The 25,677-nt window shown below is 55.5% G+C and overlaps 9 non-coding genes and 3 pseudogenes across 9 annotated transcripts; all 12 read left to right on the forward strand.

The window, feature by feature from the left end:
• The first annotated feature begins 5,643 nt into the window (after window positions 1-5,643).
• Window positions 5,644-5,781, forward strand: LOC138292024 (U1 spliceosomal RNA; annotated as a pseudogene).
• A 510-nt stretch (window positions 5,782-6,291) lies between these two features.
• Window positions 6,292-6,455, forward strand: LOC138293001 (U1 spliceosomal RNA). The gene has a single exon (XR_011202871.1). It is a non-coding gene; the product is annotated as a U1 spliceosomal RNA (small nuclear RNA).
• A 510-nt stretch (window positions 6,456-6,965) lies between these two features.
• Window positions 6,966-7,129, forward strand: LOC138293008 (U1 spliceosomal RNA). The gene has a single exon (XR_011202872.1). It is a non-coding gene; the product is annotated as a U1 spliceosomal RNA (small nuclear RNA).
• A 6,432-nt stretch (window positions 7,130-13,561) lies between these two features.
• LOC138291863 (U1 spliceosomal RNA) lies at window positions 13,562-13,699 on the forward strand (annotated as a pseudogene).
• A 510-nt stretch (window positions 13,700-14,209) lies between these two features.
• Window positions 14,210-14,373, forward strand: LOC138293011 (U1 spliceosomal RNA). Its single transcript, XR_011202873.1, has one exon. It is a non-coding gene; the product is annotated as a U1 spliceosomal RNA (small nuclear RNA).
• A 510-nt stretch (window positions 14,374-14,883) lies between these two features.
• On the forward strand, window positions 14,884-15,047 carry LOC138293016 (U1 spliceosomal RNA). Its single transcript, XR_011202875.1, has one exon. It is a non-coding gene; the product is annotated as a U1 spliceosomal RNA (small nuclear RNA).
• A 510-nt stretch (window positions 15,048-15,557) lies between these two features.
• Window positions 15,558-15,721, forward strand: LOC138293020 (U1 spliceosomal RNA). Its single transcript, XR_011202879.1, has one exon. It is a non-coding gene; the product is annotated as a U1 spliceosomal RNA (small nuclear RNA).
• A 510-nt stretch (window positions 15,722-16,231) lies between these two features.
• Window positions 16,232-16,395, forward strand: LOC138293022 (U1 spliceosomal RNA). Its single transcript, XR_011202880.1, has one exon. It is a non-coding gene; the product is annotated as a U1 spliceosomal RNA (small nuclear RNA).
• An 855-nt stretch (window positions 16,396-17,250) lies between these two features.
• Window positions 17,251-17,414, forward strand: LOC138293028 (U1 spliceosomal RNA). Its single transcript, XR_011202881.1, has one exon. It is a non-coding gene; the product is annotated as a U1 spliceosomal RNA (small nuclear RNA).
• An 855-nt stretch (window positions 17,415-18,269) lies between these two features.
• LOC138293034 (U1 spliceosomal RNA) lies at window positions 18,270-18,433 on the forward strand. The gene has a single exon (XR_011202882.1). It is a non-coding gene; the product is annotated as a U1 spliceosomal RNA (small nuclear RNA).
• Window positions 18,434-18,943: 510 nt separating this feature from the next.
• Window positions 18,944-19,107, forward strand: LOC138293037 (U1 spliceosomal RNA). Its single transcript, XR_011202883.1, has one exon. It is a non-coding gene; the product is annotated as a U1 spliceosomal RNA (small nuclear RNA).
• A 6,432-nt stretch (window positions 19,108-25,539) lies between these two features.
• LOC138291874 (U1 spliceosomal RNA) lies at window positions 25,540-25,677 on the forward strand (annotated as a pseudogene).

A 25,677-nucleotide genomic window follows, 5' to 3' on the forward strand; every position in this document is an offset into this window, starting at 1 on the left:
GCCTTGCCTCTGTGGATGCCACCCTCGCTCTGCAGGGAGATGCCAAGCGGGCCCCCCTTGCCCTGTCCCCTTCCAACTCATACTTACCTGGCAGGGGAGACACCACGATCACCCCGTGCCTGCAGTACCTTTAGTGTCCACTAGAGGTCACTGTTCTGCCAAAGAACTACCTGGTGCTATATGCACACAAGGGCACTTTTAAGTGCTATTACTGGAGCTGCATCCTGCTGAAGATACCTGCCTGCTGAAACCTGCCTGCCTGCCTGCCTGCTGTGGACCTTCACCTGCCTGCTGTGGACTTCGCCTGCCTGCTGGAACCGCCTGCTGTGGACTCTCACCTGCCTGCTGGAGCTGCTTGCCTGCTGGAGACCCTTCCTTGCCTGCTGGAGCTGCCTGGATACTGAGGCCTGCCTGCCTGCCTGCCTGCTGAGGGGAACCCCTGCCTGCCAAGCTTCCCTGCCTGCCTGAAGGGAACCACTGCCAGCCACCAGGAGCAGGCCTGAGGAGTACCTACCTGCTGCAGCTCCCTGAAGGACCCTTCCCAAGGCACGCCGCAACAGCAAGGACAGGATGAGCAGACCGCTGAACCCCTGGTTCCACAACACGGTGAAGATGCAGAGGAAGGTGGAATCGGATGGCTCCACACCAGAGCTGAGCAGAAAGACTTTCACAGAGTTGCTGGTGACCAAGATGGGGTTCACAGCAGCTGAGCTTTGGTGCATAATGTCAGATGCACCCAAAGGCACTTACCTGCTGACGTTCATGTCGGAATCAATCTGCAGGAGATACTGGCAGATGTGCTGGTCAAGACGGGACGAGAAACCCTTCGCCGACTTCCACCTGGAGTGCCAACTCGTGTTGGAGGTGAAGAGGATGACCGTGCACGTCTACAACCCGCATGTCAACATCCAGGACCTGACCACCTTCCTACGCCGACACTGCACAGTGACGAGAGAACCCTCCCGCAACCTGGACAGTGATGGAATATGGGATGGTAAATGGACAGTCATGGTGAAGCTGAAAGAGGACCCGGCCGCCCCGGATGGAATCCATCACCCTCCTTCAAGCTTCTCCCTAGGGCGCGACTCGGGCTACCTCTTCTACCCCGGGCAGCCCAGACTGTGCAACAAGTGTAGTAAACCGGGCCACACCGCTAAAGATTGCACAGTGCAAGTGTGCAAGAACTGCAAAAGAGAAGGACACACAGCCAGGGCATGCAAAGAGGAAGCCCCCTGCAACCTCTGCGGTGCCGTGGGCCACCGTTTCAAAGACTGCCCGCAAAGAGCCAAGTCCTATGCCCAGGCGGCCAAACCTCCTGGGAGAGAGGCACAGGAGGAGGCTGCCGTGGCCAGCCTTCCAGTCCCAGCACCCAGAAAGACCAAGGAAACTGGGAGGAGGAAAGGCCCCAGGCAGGAGCAAGTCAAACCTGACCAAGGCTCCACGCCAGTCCTGGAGCCACAGAGCACAGAAGAAGGAATGCCTGCCATCCCTGAGAGTATGCCAACAGACAACGCTCCCCAACTCGCCTCTGAGAACCAGGAAGAAGAACCCTGGACAAAACAGGAGCGCAGGAAAAGGAGGCACAGTCCCCCACAAGTAACAAAGAAGACCAGGAAGAAACACCTGAGCAACCACAACCCCAACTCCGATCCAGAGGAGTCAGAAGAAGAAGAACAACCAGGGAATGAGGGTCCAGATGACCAACTGGAGCAAGTCACCAGAGTGCTGCAGGAGATGAGGGCGCTAGCCAGCGTCATGGAAGCGTCCCCACCACCATCGCCAGCAATAGCTGAGAAGGAAGAGGCCTCCATGGAGGAGGAAGAGCCAGAGACCAGCCACGTGGGCAAGCCAGCCTCAGAGAAGCACCAAGCAACGGTGGCCAAGACAACAGCCCCCGCGCCGGAGACCTGCCAGGAGCCTGACCAGCCCTGTAAGTAGACTTGTCACTGTGTGATAACAGCTAATTACTCTGACTTGATAGTTAGTATTTGAGCCTAAGTTAAACTCTTAAACACTAATTAAGATGGCTATTTCATTGTTTTCCATAAATGTGAGAAGTATCAGAGACAAGCGCAGATGTGCTAGCACCTTGAACTTTCTTGCCAGCCAGGAATGTGATGTGTACATGATTCAGGAATGCTCCATCCCTTTTTCAGCTTCATACACCCACCTAGAACAGCAGTGGGCATTTGGGCCTTCTTTTTGGTCTGGGGGGAACAGCAGTAGGTCTGTAGGAGTCGCTACCTTAGTCAGAGGGAGGTGCTTCACAGTGGACTCGGTCACCGAGCTGGAAGGCGGCAGGGCTCTTGTCGTTGACGGCTCATGGGCAGGAGAACCGGTTAGACTGATCAATGTGTATGCGCCTTCTGATGTAGGTGAGAGACGGGAGCTGTTCCAGCGCCTCAGACCACAGCTGGTCACCTCCAGAACAATCATGATGGGTGGGGATTTCAACTGTATACTAGAGAGTGGTGGTAGATGTGGGACCAGAGCTAAGGAAGGATGGATAGATGATGGTGCGAAACTCCTAGCGGAGATGGTGGGTGAGGCCTCCCTGACGGACGTCATTGGATCCATGGGGGCGGACGCCAGGAATTTCACCTGGAGCCGCCCTGATGGATCTGTGCGATCCAGGATAGACTTTGTTTTCACCTCTAGATCAGTGAGGATCAGGCAGCACTCCATGGTGACAGTGCATTTCTCTGACCACAGGGCTATCAGGTTTCAGGGGGAACTAACAGGGAAGTTCCTGACAGGTCCGGGCACCTGGAAACTGAATAGCTCTCTGCTGGGGAGAGAGGATGTACAGGAGGAGCTGAGGAGGACTTACAGTGAGTGGCAAGACATGAAAGACACCTTCCAGTCCATAGGGGAATGGTGGGAATGGGTGAAAGGCAGGATTCAGGATTTCTTTAAGAACGTGGGCAGGAAAGCAGCAAGGGGGAGGAAGAGGGAGTTCAGTAGACTGCAGCAACAGCTGCAAGAACTGCACGACCTCCAACTCCGGGGATGGGACGTCATGAACCCTCTGGAGGCAGTCAAGAAAGAGCTGAGCGAGCACTTTCATGAGGAATCCAGGAGGATCATCTTCCGTTCTAAGGTGGAGAACCTGGAAAAGGGGGAGAAATGCAACTCCTTCTTCTTTAAGAAAGTCCACTCTGCGCACACCCCACTGGTTCAACTGCGCAACAGGGAGGGAATTTTGTGTGACACCAAGGAAGACATTAGGAAGGCTGTGACAGATTTCTATGGGGACCTCTACTCAGAGAAGAGGTCAGATGGGGATCAGGCAGAAAGGTTTTTGGCAGGTATCCCGAGAAAGGTCTCCACACCAGCAAGGGAAGTCCTCAACGCACCCCTCACTCTGGAGGAGCTGCACATTGCAGTTAAATCCTTCAAGTCAGGAAAGACGCCAGGCAGTGATGGTCTACCAATTGAATTCTACACTTCACTGTGGGACCTAGTGGGAGCAGACCTTCTGGAGCTGTATGAGGAGATGGAGCAGGAGGGAGTCATGCCCCACACATTAAGGGAAGGAACGATCGCACTCCTGTATAAACATAAGGGGGAGAGATGTGACCTCAAGAACTGGCGTCCCATCTCTCTCCTGAATGTGGACTACAAGATCCTGGCAAAGACAATGGTGAATAGACTCAAGAGCGCTATGGGAGAGTTAGTTCACCCAGACCAGACCTGTGGGGTACCAGGACGCAGAGTGGCGGACAGCCTAGCACTGATCAGGGACACGATCCAATACATCACAGACCGGAATATCCACGCTGCGCTGGTCTGTCTCGATCAGGAAAAGGCCTTCGACCGCGTCTCCCATGAGTTCATGGAGAGGGTACTGCAGGGTTTTGGGCTGGGGGAGCGCTTCTGCAATTATGTTAGAATAATGTATACAGACATTTTCAGTTCAGTCATGGTAAATGGTTGGAAAACAGACCCCTTTCCTATCAGGTCTGGGGTAAGACAAGGCTGCCCGCTCTCGCCCTCTTTGTTTGTTTTGGTTATAGAGCTACTCGCGGAGTACATCAGGAAGAACCCGAACATCAGAGGGATCCCGACACCAGGAGACGCAAAGAAAGAAGTCAAGTGTTCGCTGTACATGGACGACGTCACCCTCTTCTGCACAGATGGGAAATCGGTCCAGTCCCTGCTGGAGGCATGCAAGGACTTTGGCAAAGCATCAGGAGCAAAGATCAACGTGGACAAATCACAGGCAAAGCTTTTTGGCCGCTGGGACCTATGTAACGAGCCTCTCCCTTTCCCCGTTGAGGCAGGACTGGTAAAGATCCTCGGTATCTGGTTTGGGGGACCAGGAGCGGCGGCGAAAAGCTGGAACGAACGCCTGGCCAAAGTCAAGCAGAAACTAGGCTTTTGGAGCTTGAGACACCTGAGCATTGAAGGAAAGGCTCTGGTGCTCAGGAACGACGCACTGCCCGTGCTGCAGTATGTGACACAGGCCTGGCCACTCCTGGCCAACGTAGCACGGGCTGTGAACAGCATGGTTTTCCACTTTGTTTGGCACTCAAAGATGGACAGGGTGAAAAGGACAGTCATGCACAAGGAGCATCGCAAGGGAGGGAAGGCAGTCCCTGACATCCCGACAATCCTCAGAGCCTTCTTTGTGTGTGGCTGCGTCCGAATAACCCTGACGAACGAGAACAAGGATCACTCAGCTTACAGGGTCTTCCGCTTCTTCCTGCTCCCAGTATGGAGAAGACTGGGATGGGATAAGTGGGAGAATGCAACAATGTTCAACTGGGACCTCCCCTGGTACTACAAGGAGATTGAGAAGTTTGTGGTGGAATTTGGGCTGAACTGTGTCACACCAAGCCTATGGAAGCCCAGGACAATCCACAGACTAATCAGGTCCAGGGACACCACAGAACCAGTGAGCGACCTGCCACCTGCTACAGCAACAAGGGTGTGGGAAAATGTATCCTCCCCATCCCTAACCAACAGGCACAAAGACATTGCATGGATGGCCGTGAAAGGGGGACTGCCAGTCCGGTCATTCATGCACAGCAGGGGCCTGTGCCCACACAGAGAATGCCCAAGGGGTTGCCCTGCAGAGGAAACTACATACCATCTGTTCTGGGCCTGCCCTTTTGCCCAGAGACTGCGGGGAGCCTTAAAACAAGAAATGGAAGACCACATCCCATACCCAAACATCACTCACCACTCTGTGCTGTATGGGCTGTTTCCAAAGACACACTCAGTGGAGGCTATCCAAGGATGCTGGAGAATCCTCTGCTGCATAAAGGACATCCTCTTGTATGCCAGGACCCGACTGGTGACCAACGGGGAGGTGGTGAGCAGGGAAGCGTGCCGCCGAATGGTACTCAACCTGCTGAGAGACTACACAGACAAGGACAACAAGGAGGGTGAGAAGGAGGAAGAACTGTAAACCCTAACCCCTCCTTCCCACTGAACTCCCCACACTGCCCCAAGAAACCAAACCCCCCCCCTTTACTACTTATTTCATATGTAAACTGACCGTGTTGTTAAAATGTGATTTGAAACAAAGTTGAACTGGACTGCCCTTCCTAAGGGAAGAGGCACCACTCTTTAAAAACCTATGTATCGCCTACTTAAAGCACTTAATAAAGGTTTTTGAAACTTAAAAAAAAAAAAAAAAAAAAAAAAAGGTGGTTCTCCCAGGGTGAGGCTCATCCATTGCACTTCGGATGTGCTGACCCCTGCGATGTCCCCAAATGCGGGATACTCGACTGCATAATTTCTGGTAGTGGGGGACTGCGTTCGCGCTTTCCCCTGATCTCTGGTATCAAGAAAGGCAACAAGAAAAACCACTCTGGAGCACCCTTAGCTGTCTCTCCAGCTTCCTTCTGGGTGCTGCAGTAGGCTGGAAATGGGGCTGGGCAAGGGGAAGAGGCATGCAAATTCAGGAGCCTGGGGAATGCTGGGAAAGGGCCTCAAAAGCTGCTTCTGGGCCTTCGTTCCACCTGGCGAGCCCACCTGTCAGCATGCTGTACTCTACCCTTGCCCAAATTCTCAGCAATGGAGAGGATCCTGAAAGCAAGGCCCTGATTGGCTCTGCTGGATGGCGTGGTCATGTAAATTTCACTGGCCGGCCGGCCGAGGCTTCTGGGAAGCAGCTTTGGGTAGGCAACGGCTTTGCCCAAAGGGTCTGCGGGGCCTTGGCTGGTCACTTTGCGCCCCCACGCCCATGCTCTGCCCCGCCTCAGGCCTTGCCTCTGTGGATGCCACCCTCGCTCTGCAGGGAGATGCCAAGCGGGCCCCCCTTGCCCTGTCCCCTTCCAACTCATACTTACCTGGCAGGGGAGACACCATGATCACGAAGGTGGTTCTCCCAGGGTGAGGCTCATCCATTGCACTTCGGATGTGCTGACCCCTGCGATGTCCCCAAATGCGGGATACTCGACTGCATAATTTCTGGTAGTGGGGGACTGCGTTCGCGCTTTCCCCTGATCTCTGGTATCAAGAAAGGCAACAAGAAAAACCACTCTGGAGCACCCTTAGCTGTCTCTCCAGCTTCCTTCTGGGTGCTGCAGTAGGCTGGAAATGGGGCTGGGCAAGGGGAAGAGGCATGCAAATTCAGGAGCCTGGGGAATGCTGGGAAAGGGCCTCAAAAGCTGCTTCTGGGCCTTCGTTCCACCTGGCGAGCCCACCTGTCAGCATGCTGTACTCTACCCTTGCCCAAATTCTCAGCAATGGAGAGGATCCTGAAAGCAAGGCCCTGATTGGCTCTGCTGGATGGCGTGGTCATGTAAATTTCACTGGCCGGCCGGCCGAGGCTTCTGGGAAGCAGCTTTGGGTAGGCAACGGCTTTGCCCAAAGGGTCTGCGGGGCCTTGGCTGGTCACTTTGCGCCCCCACGCCCATGCTCTGCCCCGCCTCAGGCCTTGCCTCTGTGGATGCCACCCTCGCTCTGCAGGGAGATGCCAAGCGGGCCCCCCTTGCCCTGTCCCCTTCCAACTCATACTTACCTGGCAGGGGAGACACCATGATCACGAAGGTGGTTCTCCCAGGGTGAGGCTCATCCATTGCACTTCGGATGTGCTGACCCCTGCGATGTCCCCAAATGCGGGATACTCGACTGCATAATTTCTGGTAGTGGGGGACTGCGTTCGCGCTTTCCCCTGATCTCTGGTATCAAGAAAGGCAACAAGAAAAACCACTCTGGAGCACCCTTAGCTGTCTCTCCAGCTTCCTTCTGGGTGCTGCAGCAGGCTGGAAATGGGGCTGGGCAAGGGGAAGAGGCATGCAAATTCAGGAGCCTGGGGAGTGCTGGGATAGCTGCCGCCTCCCACTCAGGGGACCTATCCAGAGAGAGGAAAGTAGGCCCTGGCTAGGTGACAGGTCTGTCCCTCTCAGCTAAGCCCCTGGGCTTGTGGACCGGCTGTCAGCCTGTAGTCCTCACCCTTGCCTTCTGGGGCCAAGACTATGGCTGAGGCCACCAGGCCTGGGCCCGGCGAGGGCTCTGCCCGGCGAGGGTTCTGCCGCGTTTGGGAGCGTTCGGGAAGGCGTGAGGGGCTCAGGGCGCGAAACACTGCTCCCCGGCAGGCCTTTTCCCTGGCTTTGGCCAACAAAAGCACTGCCTAGCCCTAGAGTAGGGCTTAGTGGCAGTTCTGTAGGCTCAGAAGCCTCCAACTCTGCTTCTGGGCCTTCTTTCCACCTGGCGAGCCCACCTGTCAGCATGCTGTACTCTACCCTTGCCCAAATTCTCAGCAATGGAGAGGATCCTGAAAGCAAGGCCCTGATTGGCTCTGCTGGATGGCGTGGTCATGTAAATTTCACTGGCCGGCCGGCCGAGGCTTCTGGGAAGCAGCTTTGGGTAGGCAACGGCTTTGCCCAAAGGGTCTGCGGGGCCTTGGCTGGTCACTTTGCGCCCCCACGCCCATGCTCTGCCCCGCCTCAGGCCTTGCCTCTGTGGATGCCACCCTCGCTCTGCAGGGAGATGCCAAGCGGGCCCCCCTTGCCCTGTCCCCTTCCAACTCATACTTACCTGGCAGGGGAGACACCACGATCACCCCGTGCCTGCAGTACCTTTAGTGTCCACTAGAGGTCACTGTTCTGCCAAAGAACTACCTGGTGCTATATGCACACAAGGGCACTTTTAAGTGCTATTACTGGAGCTGCATCCTGCTGAAGATACCTGCCTGCTGAAACCTGCCTGCCTGCCTGCCTGCTGTGGACCTTCACCTGCCTGCTGTGGACTTCGCCTGCCTGCTGGAACCGCCTGCTGTGGACTCTCACCTGCCTGCTGGAGCTGCTTGCCTGCTGGAGACCCTTCCTTGCCTGCTGGAGCTGCCTGGATACTGAGGCCTGCCTGCCTGCCTGCCTGCTGAGGGGAACCCCTGCCTGCCAAGCTTCCCTGCCTGCCTGAAGGGAACCACTGCCAGCCACCAGGAGCAGGCCTGAGGAGTACCTACCTGCTGCAGCTCCCTGAAGGACCCTTCCCAAGGCACGCCGCAACAGCAAGGACAGGATGAGCAGACCGCTGAACCCCTGGTTCCACAACACGGTGAAGATGCAGAGGAAGGTGGAATCGGATGGCTCCACACCAGAGCTGAGCAGAAAGACTTTCACAGAGTTGCTGGTGACCAAGATGGGGTTCACAGCAGCTGAGCTTTGGTGCATAATGTCAGATGCACCCAAAGGCACTTACCTGCTGACGTTCATGTCGGAATCAATCTGCAGGAGATACTGGCAGATGTGCTGGTCAAGACGGGACGAGAAACCCTTCGCCGACTTCCACCTGGAGTGCCAACTCGTGTTGGAGGTGAAGAGGATGACCGTGCACGTCTACAACCCGCATGTCAACATCCAGGACCTGACCACCTTCCTACGCCGACACTGCACAGTGACGAGAGAACCCTCCCGCAACCTGGACAGTGATGGAATATGGGATGGTAAATGGACAGTCATGGTGAAGCTGAAAGAGGACCCGGCCGCCCCGGATGGAATCCATCACCCTCCTTCAAGCTTCTCCCTAGGGCGCGACTCGGGCTACCTCTTCTACCCCGGGCAGCCCAGACTGTGCAACAAGTGTAGTAAACCGGGCCACACCGCTAAAGATTGCACAGTGCAAGTGTGCAAGAACTGCAAAAGAGAAGGACACACAGCCAGGGCATGCAAAGAGGAAGCCCCCTGCAACCTCTGCGGTGCAGTGGGCCACCGTTTCAAAGACTGCCCGCAAAGAGCCAAGTCCTATGCCCAGGCGGCCAAACCTCCTGGGAGAGAGGCACAGGAGGAGGCTGCCGTGGCCAGCCTTCCAGTCCCAGCACCCAGAAAGACCAAGGAAACTGGGAGGAGGAAAGGCCCCAGGCAGGAGCAAGTCAAACCTGACCAAGGCTCCACGCCAGTCCTGGAGCCACAGAGCACAGAAGAAGGAATGCCTGCCATCCCTGAGAGTATGCCAACAGACAACGCTCCCCAACTCGCCTCTGAGAACCAGGAAGAAGAACCCTGGACAAAACAGGAGCGCAGGAAAAGGAGGCACAGTCCCCCACAAGTAACAAAGAAGACCAGGAAGAAACACCTGAGCAACCACAACCCCAACTCCGATCCAGAGGAGTCAGAAGAAGAAGAACAACCAGGGAATGAGGGTCCAGATGACCAACTGGAGCAAGTCACCAGAGTGCTGCAGGAGATGAGGGCGCTAGCCAGCGTCATGGAAGCGTCCCCACCACCATCGCCAGCAATAGCTGAGAAGGAAGAGGCCTCCATGGAGGAGGAAGAGCCAGAGACCAGCCACGTGGGCAAGCCAGCCTCAGAGAAGCACCAAGCAACGGTGGCCAAGACAACAGCCCCCGCGCCGGAGACCTGCCAGGAGCCTGACCAGCCCTGTAAGTAGACTTGTCACTGTGTGATAACAGCTAATTACTCTGACTTGATAGTTAGTATTTGAGCCTAAGTTAAACTCTTAAACACTAATTAAGATGGCTATTTCATTGTTTTCCATAAATGTGAGAAGTATCAGAGACAAGCGCAGATGTGCTAGCACCTTGAACTTTCTTGCCAGCCAGGAATGTGATGTGTACATGATTCAGGAATGCTCCATCCCTTTTTCAGCTTCATACACCCACCTAGAACAGCAGTGGGCATTTGGGCCTTCTTTTTGGTCTGGGGGGAACAGCAGTAGGTCTGTAGGAGTCGCTACCTTAGTCAGAGGGAGGTGCTTCACAGTGGACTCGGTCACCGAGCTGGAAGGCGGCAGGGCTCTTGTCGTTGACGGCTCATGGGCAGGAGAACCGGTTAGACTGATCAATGTGTATGCGCCTTCTGATGTAGGTGAGAGACGGGAGCTGTTCCAGCGCCTCAGACCACAGCTGGTCACCTCCAGAACAATCATGATGGGTGGGGATTTCAACTGTATACTAGAGAGTGGTGGTAGATGTGGGACCAGAGCTAAGGAAGGATGGATAGATGATGGTGCGAAACTCCTAGCGGAGATGGTGGGTGAGGCCTCCCTGACGGACGTCATTGGATCCATGGGGGCGGACGCCAGGAATTTCACCTGGAGCCGCCCTGATGGATCTGTGCGATCCAGGATAGACTTTGTTTTCACCTCTAGATCAGTGAGGATCAGGCAGCACTCCATGGTGACAGTGCATTTCTCTGACCACAGGGCTATCAGGTTTCAGGGGGAACTAACAGGGAAGTTCCTGACAGGTCCGGGCACCTGGAAACTGAATAGCTCTCTGCTGGGGAGAGAGGATGTACAGGAGGAGCTGAGGAGGACTTACAGTGAGTGGCAAGACATGAAAGACACCTTCCAGTCCATAGGGGAATGGTGGGAATGGGTGAAAGGCAGGATTCAGGATTTCTTTAAGAACGTGGGCAGGAAAGCAGCAAGGGGGAGGAAGAGGGAGTTCAGTAGACTGCAGCAACAGCTGCAAGAACTGCACGACCTCCAACTCCGGGGATGGGACGTCATGAACCCTCTGGAGGCAGTCAAGAAAGAGCTGAGCGAGCACTTTCATGAGGAATCCAGGAGGATCATCTTCCGTTCTAAGGTGGAGAACCTGGAAAAGGGGGAGAAATGCAACTCCTTCTTCTTTAAGAAAGTCCACTCTGCGCACACCCCACTGGTTCAACTGCGCAACAGGGAGGGAATTTTGTGTGACACCAAGGAAGACATTAGGAAGGCTGTGACAGATTTCTATGGGGACCTCTACTCAGAGAAGAGGTCAGATGGGGATCAGGCAGAAAGGTTTTTGGCAGGTATCCCGAGAAAGGTCTCCACACCAGCAAGGGAAGTCCTCAACGCACCCCTCACTCTGGAGGAGCTGCACATTGCAGTTAAATCCTTCAAGTCAGGAAAGACGCCAGGCAGTGATGGTCTACCAATTGAATTCTACACTTCACTGTGGGACCTAGTGGGAGCAGACCTTCTGGAGCTGTATGAGGAGATGGAGCAGGAGGGAGTCATGCCCCACACATTAAGGGAAGGAACGATCGCACTCCTGTATAAACATAAGGGGGAGAGATGTGACCTCAAGAACTGGCGTCCCATCTCTCTCCTGAATGTGGACTACAAGATCCTGGCAAAGACAATGGTGAATAGACTCAAGAGCGCTATGGGAGAGTTAGTTCACCCAGACCAGACCTGTGGGGTACCAGGACGCAGAGTGGCGGACAGCCTAGCACTGATCAGGGACACGATCCAATACATCACAGACCGGAATATTCACGCTGCGCTGGTCTGTCTCGATCAGGAAAAGGCCTTCGACCGCGTCTCCCATGAGTTCATGGAGAGGGTACTGCAGGGTTTTGGGCTGGGGGAGCGTTTCTGCAATTATGTTAGAATAATGTATACAGACATTTTCAGTTCAGTCATGGTAAATGGTTGGAAAACAGACCCCTTTCCTATCAGGTCTGGGGTAAGACAAGGCTGCCCGCTCTCGCCCTCTTTGTTTGTTTTGGTTATAGAGCTACTCGCGGAGTACATCAGGAAGAACCCGAACATCAGAGGGATCCCGACACCAGGAGACGCAAAGAAAGAAGTCAAGTGTTCGCTGTACATGGACGACGTCACCCTCTTCTGCACAGATGGGAAATCGGTCCAGTCCCTGCTGGAGGCATGCAAGGACTTTGGCAAAGCATCAGGAGCAAAGATCAACGTGGACAAATCACAGGCAAAGCTTTTTGGCCGCTGGGACCTATGTAACGAGCCTCTCCCTTTCCCCGTTGAGGCAGGACTGGTAAAGATCCTCGGTATCTGGTTTGGGGGACCAGGAGCGGCGGCGAAAAGCTGGAACGAACGCCTGGCCAAAGTCAAGCAGAAACTGGGCTTTTGGAGCTTGAGACACCTGAGCATTGAAGGAAAGGCTCTGGTGCTCAGGAACGACGCACTGCCCGTGCTGCAGTATGTGACACAGGCCTGGCCACTCCTGGCCAACGTAGCACGGGCTGTGAACAGCATGGTTTTCCACTTTGTTTGGCACTCAAAGATGGACAGGGTGAAAAGGACAGTCATGCACAAGGAGCATCGCAAGGGAGGGAAGGCAGTCCCTGACATCCCGACAATCCTCAGAGCCTTCTTTGTGTGTGGCTGCGTCCGAATAACCCTGACGAACGAGAACAAGGATCACTCAGCTTACAGGGTCTTCCGCTTCTTCCTGCTCCCAGTATGGAGAAGACTGGGATGGGATAAGTGGGAGAATGCAACAATGTTCAACTGGGACCTCCCCTGGTACTACAAGGAGATTGAGAAGTTTGTGGTGGAATTTGGGCTGAACTGTGTCACACCAAGCCTATGGAAGCCCAGGACAATCCACAGACTAATCAGGTCCAGGGACACCACAGAACCAGTGAGCGACCTGCCACCTGCTACAGCAACAAGGGTGTGGGAAAATGTATCCTCCCCATCCCTAACCAACAGGCACAAAGACATTGCATGGATGGCCGTGAAAGGGGGACTGCCAGTCCGGTCATTCATGCACAGCAGGGGCCTGTGCCCACACAGAGAATGCCCAAGGGGTTGCCCTGCAGAGGAAACTACATACCATCTGTTCTGGGCCTGCCCTTTTGCCCAGAGACTGCGGGGAGCCTTAAAACAAGAAATGGAAGACCACATCCCATACCCAAACATCACTCACCACTCTGTGCTGTATGGGCTGTTTCCAAAGACACACTCAGTGGAGGCTATCCAAGGATGCTGGAGAATCCTCTGCTGCATAAAGGACATCCTCTTGTATGCCAGGACCCGACTGGTGACCAACGGGGAGGTGGTGAGCAGGGAAGCGTGCCGCCGAATGGTACTCAACCTGCTGAGAGACTACACAGACAAGGACAACAAGGAGGGTGAGAAGGAGGAAGAACTGTAAACCCTAACCCCTCCTTCCCACTGAACTCCCCACACTGCCCCAAGAAACCAAACCCCCCTTTACTACTTATTTCATATGTAAACTGACTGTGTTGTTAAAATGTGATTTGAAACAAAGTTGAACTGGACTGCCCTTCCTAAGGGAAGAGGTACCACTCTTTAAAAACCTATGTATCGCCTACTTAAAGCACTTAATAAAGGTTTTTGAGAAAAAAAAAAAAAAAAAAAAAAAAAAAAAAAAAAAAAAAAAAAAAGGTGGTTCTCCCAGGGTGAGGCTCATCCATTGCACTTCGGATGTGCTGACCCCTGCGATGTCCCCAAATGCGGGATACTCGACTGCATAATTTCTGGTAGTGGGGGACTGCGTTCGCGCTTTCCCCTGATCTCTGGTATCAAGAAAGGCAACAAGAAAAACCACTCTGGAGCACCCTTAGCTGTCTCTCCAGCTTCCTTCTGGGTGCTGCAGTAGGCTGGAAATGGGGCTGGGCAAGGGGAAGAGGCATGCAAATTCAGGAGCCTGGGGAATGCTGGGAAAGGGCCTCAAAAGCTGCTTCTGGGCCTTCGTTCCACCTGGCGAGCCCACCTGTCAGCATGCTGTACTCTACCCTTGCCCAAATTCTCAGCAATGGAGAGGATCCTGAAAGCAAGGCCCTGATTGGCTCTGCTGGATGGCGTGGTCATGTAAATTTCACTGGCCGGCCGGCCGAGGCTTCTGGGAAGCAGCTTTGGGTAGGCAACGGCTTTGCCCAAAGGGTCTGCGGGGCCTTGGCTGGTCACTTTGCGCCCCCACGCCCATGCTCTGCCCCGCCTCAGGCCTTGCCTCTGTGGATGCCACCCTCGCTCTGCAGGGAGATGCCAAGCGGGCCCCCCTTGCCCTGTCCCCTTCCAACTCATACTTACCTGGCAGGGGAGACACCATGATCACGAAGGTGGTTCTCCCAGGGTGAGGCTCATCCATTGCACTTCGGATGTGCTGACCCCTGCGATGTCCCCAAATGCGGGATACTCGACTGCATAATTTCTGGTAGTGGGGGACTGCGTTCGCGCTTTCCCCTGATCTCTGGTATCAAGAAAGGCAACAAGAAAAACCACTCTGGAGCACCCTTAGCTGTCTCTCCAGCTTCCTTCTGGGTGCTGCAGTAGGCTGGAAATGGGGCTGGGCAAGGGGAAGAGGCATGCAAATTCAGGAGCCTGGGGAATGCTGGGAAAGGGCCTCAAAAGCTGCTTCTGGGCCTTCGTTCCACCTGGCGAGCCCACCTGTCAGCATGCTGTACTCTACCCTTGCCCAAATTCTCAGCAATGGAGAGGATCCTGAAAGCAAGGCCCTGATTGGCTCTGCTGGATGGCGTGGTCATGTAAATTTCACTGGCCGGCCGGCCGAGGCTTCTGGGAAGCAGCTTTGGGTAGGCAACGGCTTTGCCCAAAGGGTCTGCGGGGCCTTGGCTGGTCACTTTGCGCCCCCACGCCCATGCTCTGCCCCGCCTCAGGCCTTGCCTCTGTGGATGCCACCCTCGCTCTGCAGGGAGATGCCAAGCGGGCCCCCCTTGCCCTGTCCCCTTCCAACTCATACTTACCTGGCAGGGGAGACACCATGATCACGAAGGTGGTTCTCCCAGGGTGAGGCTCATCCATTGCACTTCGGATGTGCTGACCCCTGCGATGTCCCCAAATGCGGGATACTCGACTGCATAATTTCTGGTAGTGGGGGACTGCGTTCGCGCTTTCCCCTGATCTCTGGTATCAAGAAAGGCAACAAGAAAAACCACTCTGGAGCACCCTTAGCTGTCTCTCCAGCTTCCTTCTGGGTGCTGCAGTAGGCTGGAAATGGGGCTGGGCAAGGGGAAGAGGCATGCAAATTCAGGAGCCTGGGGAATGCTGGGAAAGGGCCTCAAAAGCTGCTTCTGGGCCTTCGTTCCACCTGGCGAGCCCACCTGTCAGCATGCTGTACTCTACCCTTGCCCAAATTCTCAGCAATGGAGAGGATCCTGAAAGCAAGGCCCTGATTGGCTCTGCTGGATGGCGTGGTCATGTAAATTTCACTGGCCGGCCGGCCGAGGCTTCTGGGAAGCAGCTTTGGGTAGGCAACGGCTTTGCCCAAAGGGTCTGCGGGGCCTTGGCTGGTCACTTTGCGCCCCCACGCCCATGCTCTGCCCCGCCTCAGGCCTTGCCTCTGTGGATGCCACCCTCGCTCTGCAGGGAGATGCCAAGCGGGCCCCCCTTGCCCTGTCCCCTTCCAACTCATACTTACCTGGCAGGGGAGACACCATGATCACGAAGGTGGTTCTCCCAGGGTGAGGCTCATCCATTGCACTTCGGATGTGCTGACCCCTGCGATGTCCCCAAATGCGGGATACTCGACTGCATAATTTCTGGTAGTGGGGGACTGCGTTCGCGCTTTCCCCTGATCTCTGGTATCAAGAAAGGCAACAAGAAAAACCACTCTGGAGCACCCTTAGCTGTCTCTCCAGCTTCCTTCTGGGTGCTGCAGTAGGCTGGAAATGGGGCTGGGCAAGGGGAAGAGGCATGCAAATTCAGGAGCCTGGGGAATGCTGGGAAAGGGCCTCAAAAGCTGCTTCTGGGCCTTCGTTCCACCTGGCGAGCCCACCTGTCAGCATGCTGTACTCTACCCTTGCCCAAATTCTCAGCAATGGAGAGGATCCTGAAAGCAAGGCCCTGATTGGCTCTGCTGGATGGCGTGGTCATGTAAATTTCACTGGCCGGCCGGCCGAGGCTTCTGGGAAGCAGCTTTGGGTAGGCAACGGCTTTGCCCAAAGGGTCTGCGGGGCCTTGGCTGGTCACTTTGCGCCCCCACGCCCATGCTCTGCCCCGCCTCAGGCCTTGCCTCTGTGGATGCCACCCTCGCTCTGCAGGGAGATGCCAAGCGGGCCCCCCTTGCCCTGTCCCCTTCCAACTCATACTTACCTGGCAGGGGAGACACCATGATCACGAAGGTGGTTCTCCCAGGGTGAGGCTCATCCATTGCACTTCGGATGTGCTGACCCCTGCGATGTCCCCAAATGCGGGATACTCGACTGCATAATTTCTGGTAGTGGGGGACTGCGTTCGCGCTTTCCCCTGATCTCTGGTATCAAGAAAGGCAACAAGAAAAACCACTCTGGAGCACCCTTAGCTGTCTCTCCAGCTTCCTTCTGGGTGCTGCAGCAGGCTGGAAATGGGGCTGGGCAAGGGGAAGAGGCATGCAAATTCAGGAGCCTGGGGAGTGCTGGGATAGCTGCCGCCTCCCACTCAGGGGACCTATCCAGAGAGAGGAAAGTAGGCCCTGGCTAGGTGACAGGTCTGTCCCTCTCAGCTAAGCCCCTGGGCTTGTGGACCGGCTGTCAGCCTGTAGTCCTCACCCTTGCCTTCTGGGGCCAAGACTATGGCTGAGGCCACCAGGCCTGGGCCCGGCGAGGGCTCTGCCCGGCGAGGGTTCTGCCGCGTTTGGGAGCGTTCGGGAAGGCGTGAGGGGCTCAGGGCGCGAAACACTGCTCCCCGGCAGGCCTTTTCCCTGGCTTTGGCCAACAAAAGCACTGCCTAGCCCTAGAGTAGGGCTTAGTGGCAGTTCTGTAGGCTCAGAAGCCTCCAACTCTGCTTCTGGGCCTTCTTTCCACCTGGCGAGCCCACCTGTCAGCATGCTGTACTCTACCCTTGCCCAAATTCTCAGCAATGGAGAGGATCCTGAAAGCAAGGCCCTGATTGGCTCTGCTGGATGGCGTGGTCATGTAAATTTCACTGGCCGGCCGGCCGAGGCTTCTGGGAAGCAGCTTTGGGTAGGCAACGGCTTTGCCCAAAGGGTCTGCGGGGCCTTGGCTGGTCACTTTGCGCCCCCACGCCCATGCTCTGCCCCGCCTCAGGCCTTGCCTCTGTGGATGCCACCCTCGCTCTGCAGGGAGATGCCAAGCGGGCCCCCCTTGCCCTGTCCCCTTCCAACTCATACTTACCTGGCAGGGGAGACACCATGATCACGAAGGTGGTTCTCCCAGGGTGAGGCTCATCCATTGCACTTCGGATGTGCTGACCCCTGCGATGTCCCCAAATGCGGGATACTCGACTGCATAATTTCTGGTAGTGGGGGACTGCGTTCGCGCTTTCCCCTGATCTCTGGTATCAAGAAAGGCAACAAGAAAAACCACTCTGGAGCACCCTTAGCTGTCTCTCCAGCTTCCTTCTGGGTGCTGCAGCAGGCTGGAAATGGGGCTGGGCAAGGGGAAGAGGCATGCAAATTCAGGAGCCTGGGGAGTGCTGGGATAGCTGCCGCCTCCCACTCAGGGGACCTATCCAGAGAGAGGAAAGTAGGCCCTGGCTAGGTGACAGGTCTGTCCCTCTCAGCTAAGCCCCTGGGCTTGTGGACCGGCTGTCAGCCTGTAGTCCTCACCCTTGCCTTCTGGGGCCAAGACTATGGCTGAGGCCACCAGGCCTGGGCCCGGCGAGGGCTCTGCCCGGCGAGGGTTCTGCCGCGTTTGGGAGCGTTCGGGAAGGCGTGAGGGGCTCAGGGCGCGAAACACTGCTCCCCGGCAGGCCTTTTCCCTGGCTTTGGCCAACAAAAGCACTGCCTAGCCCTAGAGTAGGGCTTAGTGGCAGTTCTGTAGGCTCAGAAGCCTCCAACTCTGCTTCTGGGCCTTCTTTCCACCTGGCGAGCCCACCTGTCAGCATGCTGTACTCTACCCTTGCCCAAATTCTCAGCAATGGAGAGGATCCTGAAAGCAAGGCCCTGATTGGCTCTGCTGGATGGCGTGGTCATGTAAATTTCACTGGCCGGCCGGCCGAGGCTTCTGGGAAGCAGCTTTGGGTAGGCAACGGCTTTGCCCAAAGGGTCTGCGGGGCCTTGGCTGGTCACTTTGCGCCCCCACGCCCATGCTCTGCCCCGCCTCAGGCCTTGCCTCTGTGGATGCCACCCTCGCTCTGCAGGGAGATGCCAAGCGGGCCCCCCTTGCCCTGTCCCCTTCCAACTCATACTTACCTGGCAGGGGAGACACCATGATCACGAAGGTGGTTCTCCCAGGGTGAGGCTCATCCATTGCACTTCGGATGTGCTGACCCCTGCGATGTCCCCAAATGCGGGATACTCGACTGCATAATTTCTGGTAGTGGGGGACTGCGTTCGCGCTTTCCCCTGATCTCTGGTATCAAGAAAGGCAACAAGAAAAACCACTCTGGAGCACCCTTAGCTGTCTCTCCAGCTTCCTTCTGGGTGCTGCAGTAGGCTGGAAATGGGGCTGGGCAAGGGGAAGAGGCATGCAAATTCAGGAGCCTGGGGAATGCTGGGAAAGGGCCTCAAAAGCTGCTTCTGGGCCTTCGTTCCACCTGGCGAGCCCACCTGTCAGCATGCTGTACTCTACCCTTGCCCAAATTCTCAGCAATGGAGAGGATCCTGAAAGCAAGGCCCTGATTGGCTCTGCTGGATGGCGTGGTCATGTAAATTTCACTGGCCGGCCGGCCGAGGCTTCTGGGAAGCAGCTTTGGGTAGGCAACGGCTTTGCCCAAAGGGTCTGCGGGGCCTTGGCTGGTCACTTTGCGCCCCCACGCCCATGCTCTGCCCCGCCTCAGGCCTTGCCTCTGTGGATGCCACCCTCGCTCTGCAGGGAGATGCCAAGCGGGCCCCCCTTGCCCTGTCCCCTTCCAACTCATACTTACCTGGCAGGGGAGACACCATGATCACGAAGGTGGTTCTCCCAGGGTGAGGCTCATCCATTGCACTTCGGATGTGCTGACCCCTGCGATGTCCCCAAATGCGGGATACTCGACTGCATAATTTCTGGTAGTGGGGGACTGCGTTCGCGCTTTCCCCTGATCTCTGGTATCAAGAAAGGCAACAAGAAAAACCACTCTGGAGCACCCTTAGCTGTCTCTCCAGCTTCCTTCTGGGTGCTGCAGCAGGCTGGAAATGGGGCTGGGCAAGGGGAAGAGGCATGCAAATTCAGGAGCCTGGGGAGTGCTGGGATAGCTGCCGCCTCCCACTCAGGGGACCTATCCAGAGAGAGGAAAGTAGGCCCTGGCTAGGTGACAGGTCTGTCCCTCTCAGCTAAGCCCCTGGGCTTGTGGACCGGCTGTCAGCCTGTAGTCCTCACCCTTGCCTTCTGGGGCCAAGACTATGGCTGAGGCCACCAGGCCTGGGCCCGGCGAGGGCTCTGCCCGGCGAGGGTTCTGCCGCGTTTGGGAGCGTTCGGGAAGGCGTGAGGGGCTCAGGGCGCGAAACACTGCTCCCCGGCAGGCCTTTTCCCTGGCTTTGGCCAACAAAAGCACTGCCTAGCCCTAGAGTAGGGCTTAGTGGCAGTTCTGTAGGCTCAGAAGCCTCCAACTCTGCTTCTGGGCCTTCTTTCCACCTGGCGAGCCCACCTGTCAGCATGCTGTACTCTACCCTTGCCCAAATTCTCAGCAATGGAGAGGATCCTGAAAGCAAGGCCCTGATTGGCTCTGCTGGATGGCGTGGTCATGTAAATTTCACTGGCCGGCCGGCCGAGGCTTCTGGGAAGCAGCTTTGGGTAGGCAACGGCTTTGCCCAAAGGGTCTGCGGGGCCTTGGCTGGTCACTTTGCGCCCCCACGCCCATGCTCTGCCCCGCCTCAGGCCTTGCCTCTGTGGATGCCACCCTCGCTCTGCAGGGAGATGCCAAGCGGGCCCCCCTTGCCCTGTCCCCTTCCAACTCATACTTACCTGGCAGGGGAGACACCACGATCACCCCGTGCCTGCAGTACCTTTAGTGTCCACTAGAGGTCACTGTTCTGCCAAAGAACTACCTGGTGCTATATGCACACAAGGGCACTTTTAAGTGCTATTACTGGAGCTGCATCCTGCTGAAGATACCTGCCTGCTGAAACCTGCCTGCCTGCCTGCCTGCTGTGGACCTTCACCTGCCTGCTGTGGACTTCGCCTGCCTGCTGGAACCGCCTGCTGTGGACTCTCACCTGCCTGCTGGAGCTGCTTGCCTGCTGGAGACCCTTCCTTGCCTGCTGGAGCTGCCTGGATACTGAGGCCTGCCTGCCTGCCTGCCTGCTGAGGGGAACCCCTGCCTGCCAAGCTTCCCTGCCTGCCTGAAGGGAACCACTGCCAGCCACCAGGAGCAGGCCTGAGGAGTACCTACCTGCTGCAGCTCCCTGAAGGACCCTTCCCAAGGCACGCCGCAACAGCAAGGACAGGATGAGCAGACCGCTGAACCCCTGGTTCCACAACACGGTGAAGATGCAGAGGAAGGTGGAATCGGATGGCTCCACACCAGAGCTGAGCAGAAAGACTTTCACAGAGTTGCTGGTGACCAAGATGGGGTTCACAGCAGCTGAGCTTTGGTGCATAATGTCAGATGCACCCAAAGGCACTTACCTGCTGACGTTCATGTCGGAATCAATCTGCAGGAGATACTGGCAGATGTGCTGGTCAAGACGGGACGAGAAACCCTTCGCCGACTTCCACCTGGAGTGCCAACTCGTGTTGGAGGTGAAGAGGATGACCGTGCACGTCTACAACCCGCATGTCAACATCCAGGACCTGACCACCTTCCTACGCCGACACTGCACAGTGACGAGAGAACCCTCCCGCAACCTGGACAGTGATGGAATATGGGATGGTAAATGGACAGTCATGGTGAAGCTGAAAGAGGACCCGGCCGCCCCGGATGGAATCCATCACCCTCCTTCAAGCTTCTCCCTAGGGCGCGACTCGGGCTACCTCTTCTACCCCGGGCAGCCCAGACTGTGCAACAAGTGTAGTAAACCGGGCCACACCGCTAAAGATTGCACAGTGCAAGTGTGCAAGAACTGCAAAAGAGAAGGACACACAGCCAGGGCATGCAAAGAGGAAGCCCCCTGCAACCTCTGCGGTGCAGTGGGCCACCGTTTCAAAGACTGCCCGCAAAGAGCCAAGTCCTATGCCCAGGCGGCCAAACCTCCTGGGAGAGAGGCACAGGAGGAGGCTGCCGTGGCCAGCCTTCCAGTCCCAGCACCCAGAAAGACCAAGGAAACTGGGAGGAGGAAAGGCCCCAGGCAGGAGCAAGTCAAACCTGACCAAGGCTCCACGCCAGTCCTGGAGCCACAGAGCACAGAAGAAGGAATGCCTGCCATCCCTGAGAGTATGCCAACAGACAACGCTCCCCAACTCGCCTCTGAGAACCAGGAAGAAGAACCCTGGACAAAACAGGAGCGCAGGAAAAGGAGGCACAGTCCCCCACAAGTAACAAAGAAGACCAGGAAGAAACACCTGAGCAACCACAACCCCAACTCCGATCCAGAGGAGTCAGAAGAAGAAGAACAACCAGGGAATGAGGGTCCAGATGACCAACTGGAGCAAGTCACCAGAGTGCTGCAGGAGATGAGGGCGCTAGCCAGCGTCATGGAAGCGTCCCCACCACCATCGCCAGCAATAGCTGAGAAGGAAGAGGCCTCCATGGAGGAGGAAGAGCCAGAGACCAGCCACGTGGGCAAGCCAGCCTCAGAGAAGCACCAAGCAACGGTGGCCAAGACAACAGCCCCCGCGCCGGAGACCTGCCAGGAGCCTGACCAGCCCTGTAAGTAGACTTGTCACTGTGTGATAACAGCTAATTACTCTGACTTGATAGTTAGTATTTGAGCCTAAGTTAAACTCTTAAACACTAATTAAGATGGCTATTTCATTGTTTTCCATAAATGTGAGAAGTATCAGAGACAAGCGCAGATGTGCTAGCACCTTGAACTTTCTTGCCAGCCAGGAATGTGATGTGTACATGATTCAGGAATGCTCCATCCCTTTTTCAGCTTCATACACCCACCTAGAACAGCAGTGGGCATTTGGGCCTTCTTTTTGGTCTGGGGGGAACAGCAGTAGGTCTGTAGGAGTCGCTACCTTAGTCAGAGGGAGGTGCTTCACAGTGGACTCGGTCACCGAGCTGGAAGGCGGCAGGGCTCTTGTCGTTGACGGCTCATGGGCAGGAGAACCGGTTAGACTGATCAATGTGTATGCGCCTTCTGATGTAGGTGAGAGACGGGAGCTGTTCCAGCGCCTCAGACCACAGCTGGTCACCTCCAGAACAATCATGATGGGTGGGGATTTCAACTGTATACTAGAGAGTGGTGGTAGATGTGGGACCAGAGCTAAGGAAGGATGGATAGATGATGGTGCGAAACTCCTAGCGGAGATGGTGGGTGAGGCCTCCCTGACGGACGTCATTGGATCCATGGGGGCGGACGCCAGGAATTTCACCTGGAGCCGCCCTGATGGATCTGTGCGATCCAGGATAGACTTTGTTTTCACCTCTAGATCAGTGAGGATCAGGCAGCACTCCATGGTGACAGTGCATTTCTCTGACCACAGGGCTATCAGGTTTCAGGGGGAACTAACAGGGAAGTTCCTGACAGGTCCGGGCACCTGGAAACTGAATAGCTCTCTGCTGGGGAGAGAGGATGTACAGGAGGAGCTGAGGAGGACTTACAGTGAGTGGCAAGACATGAAAGACACCTTCCAGTCCATAGGGGAATGGTGGGAATGGGTGAAAGGCAGGATTCAGGATTTCTTTAAGAACGTGGGCAGGAAAGCAGCAAGGGGGAGGAAGAGGGAGTTCAGTAGACTGCAGCAACAGCTGCAAGAACTGCACGACCTCCAACTCCGGGGATGGGACGTCATGAACCCTCTGGAGGCAGTCAAGAAAGAGCTGAGCGAGCACTTTCATGAGGAATCCAGGAGGATCATCTTCCGTTCTAAGGTGGAGAACCTGGAAAAGGGGGAGAAATGCAACTCCTTCTTCTTTAAGAAAGTCCACTCTGCGCACACCCCACTGGTTCAACTGCGCAACAGGGAGGGAATTTTGTGTGACACCAAGGAAGACATTAGGAAGGCTGTGACAGATTTCTATGGGGACCTCTACTCAGAGAAGAGGTCAGATGGGGATCAGGCAGAAAGGTTTTTGGCAGGTATCCCGAGAAAGGTCTCCACACCAGCAAGGGAAGTCCTCAACGCACCCCTCACTCTGGAGGAGCTGCACATTGCAGTTAAATCCTTCAAGTCAGGAAAGACGCCAGGCAGTGATGGTCTACCAATTGAATTCTACACTTCACTGTGGGACCTAGTGGGAGCAGACCTTCTGGAGCTGTATGAGGAGATGGAGCAGGAGGGAGTCATGCCCCACACATTAAGGGAAGGAACGATCGCACTCCTGTATAAACATAAGGGGGAGAGATGTGACCTCAAGAACTGGCGTCCCATCTCTCTCCTGAATGTGGACTACAAGATCCTGGCAAAGACAATGGTGAATAGACTCAAGAGCGCTATGGGAGAGTTAGTTCACCCAGACCAGACCTGTGGGGTACCAGGACGCAGAGTGGCGGACAGCCTAGCACTGATCAGGGACACGATCCAATACATCACAGACCGGAATATTCACGCTGCGCTGGTCTGTCTCGATCAGGAAAAGGCCTTCGACCGCGTCTCCCATGAGTTCATGGAGAGGGTACTGCAGGGTTTTGGGCTGGGGGAGCGTTTCTGCAATTATGTTAGAATAATGTATACAGACATTTTCAGTTCAGTCATGGTAAATGGTTGGAAAACAGACCCCTTTCCTATCAGGTCTGGGGTAAGACAAGGCTGCCCGCTCTCGCCCTCTTTGTTTGTTTTGGTTATAGAGCTACTCGCGGAGTACATCAGGAAGAACCCGAACATCAGAGGGATCCCGACACCAGGAGACGCAAAGAAAGAAGTCAAGTGTTCGCTGTACATGGACGACGTCACCCTCTTCTGCACAGATGGGAAATCGGTCCAGTCCCTGCTGGAGGCATGCAAGGACTTTGGCAAAGCATCAGGAGCAAAGATCAACGTGGACAAATCACAGGCAAAGCTTTTTGGCCGCTGGGACCTATGTAACGAGCCTCTCCCTTTCCCCGTTGAGGCAGGACTGGTAAAGATCCTCGGTATCTGGTTTGGGGGACCAGGAGCGGCGGCGAAAAGCTGGAACGAACGCCTGGCCAAAGTCAAGCAGAAACTGGGCTTTTGGAGCTTGAGACACCTGAGCATTGAAGGAAAGGCTCTGGTGCTCAGGAACGACGCACTGCCCGTGCTGCAGTATGTGACACAGGCCTGGCCACTCCTGGCCAACGTAGCACGGGCTGTGAACAGCATGGTTTTCCACTTTGTTTGGCACTCAAAGATGGACAGGGTGAAAAGGACAGTCATGCACAAGGAGCATCGCAAGGGAGGGAAGGCAGTCCCTGACATCCCGACAATCCTCAGAGCCTTCTTTGTGTGTGGCTGCGTCCGAATAACCCTGACGAACGAGAACAAGGATCACTCAGCTTACAGGGTCTTCCGCTTCTTCCTGCTCCCAGTATGGAGAAGACTGGGATGGGATAAGTGGGAGAATGCAACAATGTTCAACTGGGACCTCCCCTGGTACTACAAGGAGATTGAGAAGTTTGTGGTGGAATTTGGGCTGAACTGTGTCACACCAAGCCTATGGAAGCCCAGGACAATCCACAGACTAATCAGGTCCAGGGACACCACAGAACCAGTGAGCGACCTGCCACCTGCTACAGCAACAAGGGTGTGGGAAAATGTATCCTCCCCATCCCTAACCAACAGGCACAAAGACATTGCATGGATGGCCGTGAAAGGGGGACTGCCAGTCCGGTCATTCATGCACAGCAGGGGCCTGTGCCCACACAGAGAATGCCCAAGGGGTTGCCCTGCAGAGGAAACTACATACCATCTGTTCTGGGCCTGCCCTTTTGCCCAGAGACTGCGGGGAGCCTTAAAACAAGAAATGGAAGACCACATCCCATACCCAAACATCACTCACCACTCTGTGCTGTATGGGCTGTTTCCAAAGACACACTCAGTGGAGGCTATCCAAGGATGCTGGAGAATCCTCTGCTGCATAAAGGACATCCTCTTGTATGCCAGGACCCGACTGGTGACCAACGGGGAGGTGGTGAGCAGGGAAGCGTGCCGCCGAATGGTACTCAACCTGCTGAGAGACTACACAGACAAGGACAACAAGGAGGGTGAGAAGGAGGAAGAACTGTAAACCCTAACCCCTCCTTCCCACTGAACTCCCCACACTGCCCCAAGAAACCAAACCCCCCTTTACTACTTATTTCATATGTAAACTGACTGTGTTGTTAAAATGTGATTTGAAACAAAGTTGAACTGGACTGCCCTTCCTAAGGGAAGAGGTACCACTCTTTAAAAACCTATGTATCGCCTACTTAAAGCACTTAATAAAGGTTTTTGAGAAAAAAAAAAAAAAAAAAAAAAAAAAAAAAAAAAAAAAAAAAAAAGGTGGTTCTCCCAGGGTGAGGCTCATCCATTGCACTTCGGATGTGCTGACCCCTGCGATGTCCCCAAATGCGGGATACTCGACTGCATAATTTCTGGTAGTGGGGGACTGCGTTCGCGCTTTCCCCTG

The sequence above is a fragment of the Pleurodeles waltl genome, chromosome 1_1, assembly GCF_031143425.1.
Source record: "Pleurodeles waltl isolate 20211129_DDA chromosome 1_1, aPleWal1.hap1.20221129, whole genome shotgun sequence".
NCBI classification, from domain to species: Eukaryota; Metazoa; Chordata; class Amphibia; order Caudata; family Salamandridae; genus Pleurodeles; species Pleurodeles waltl.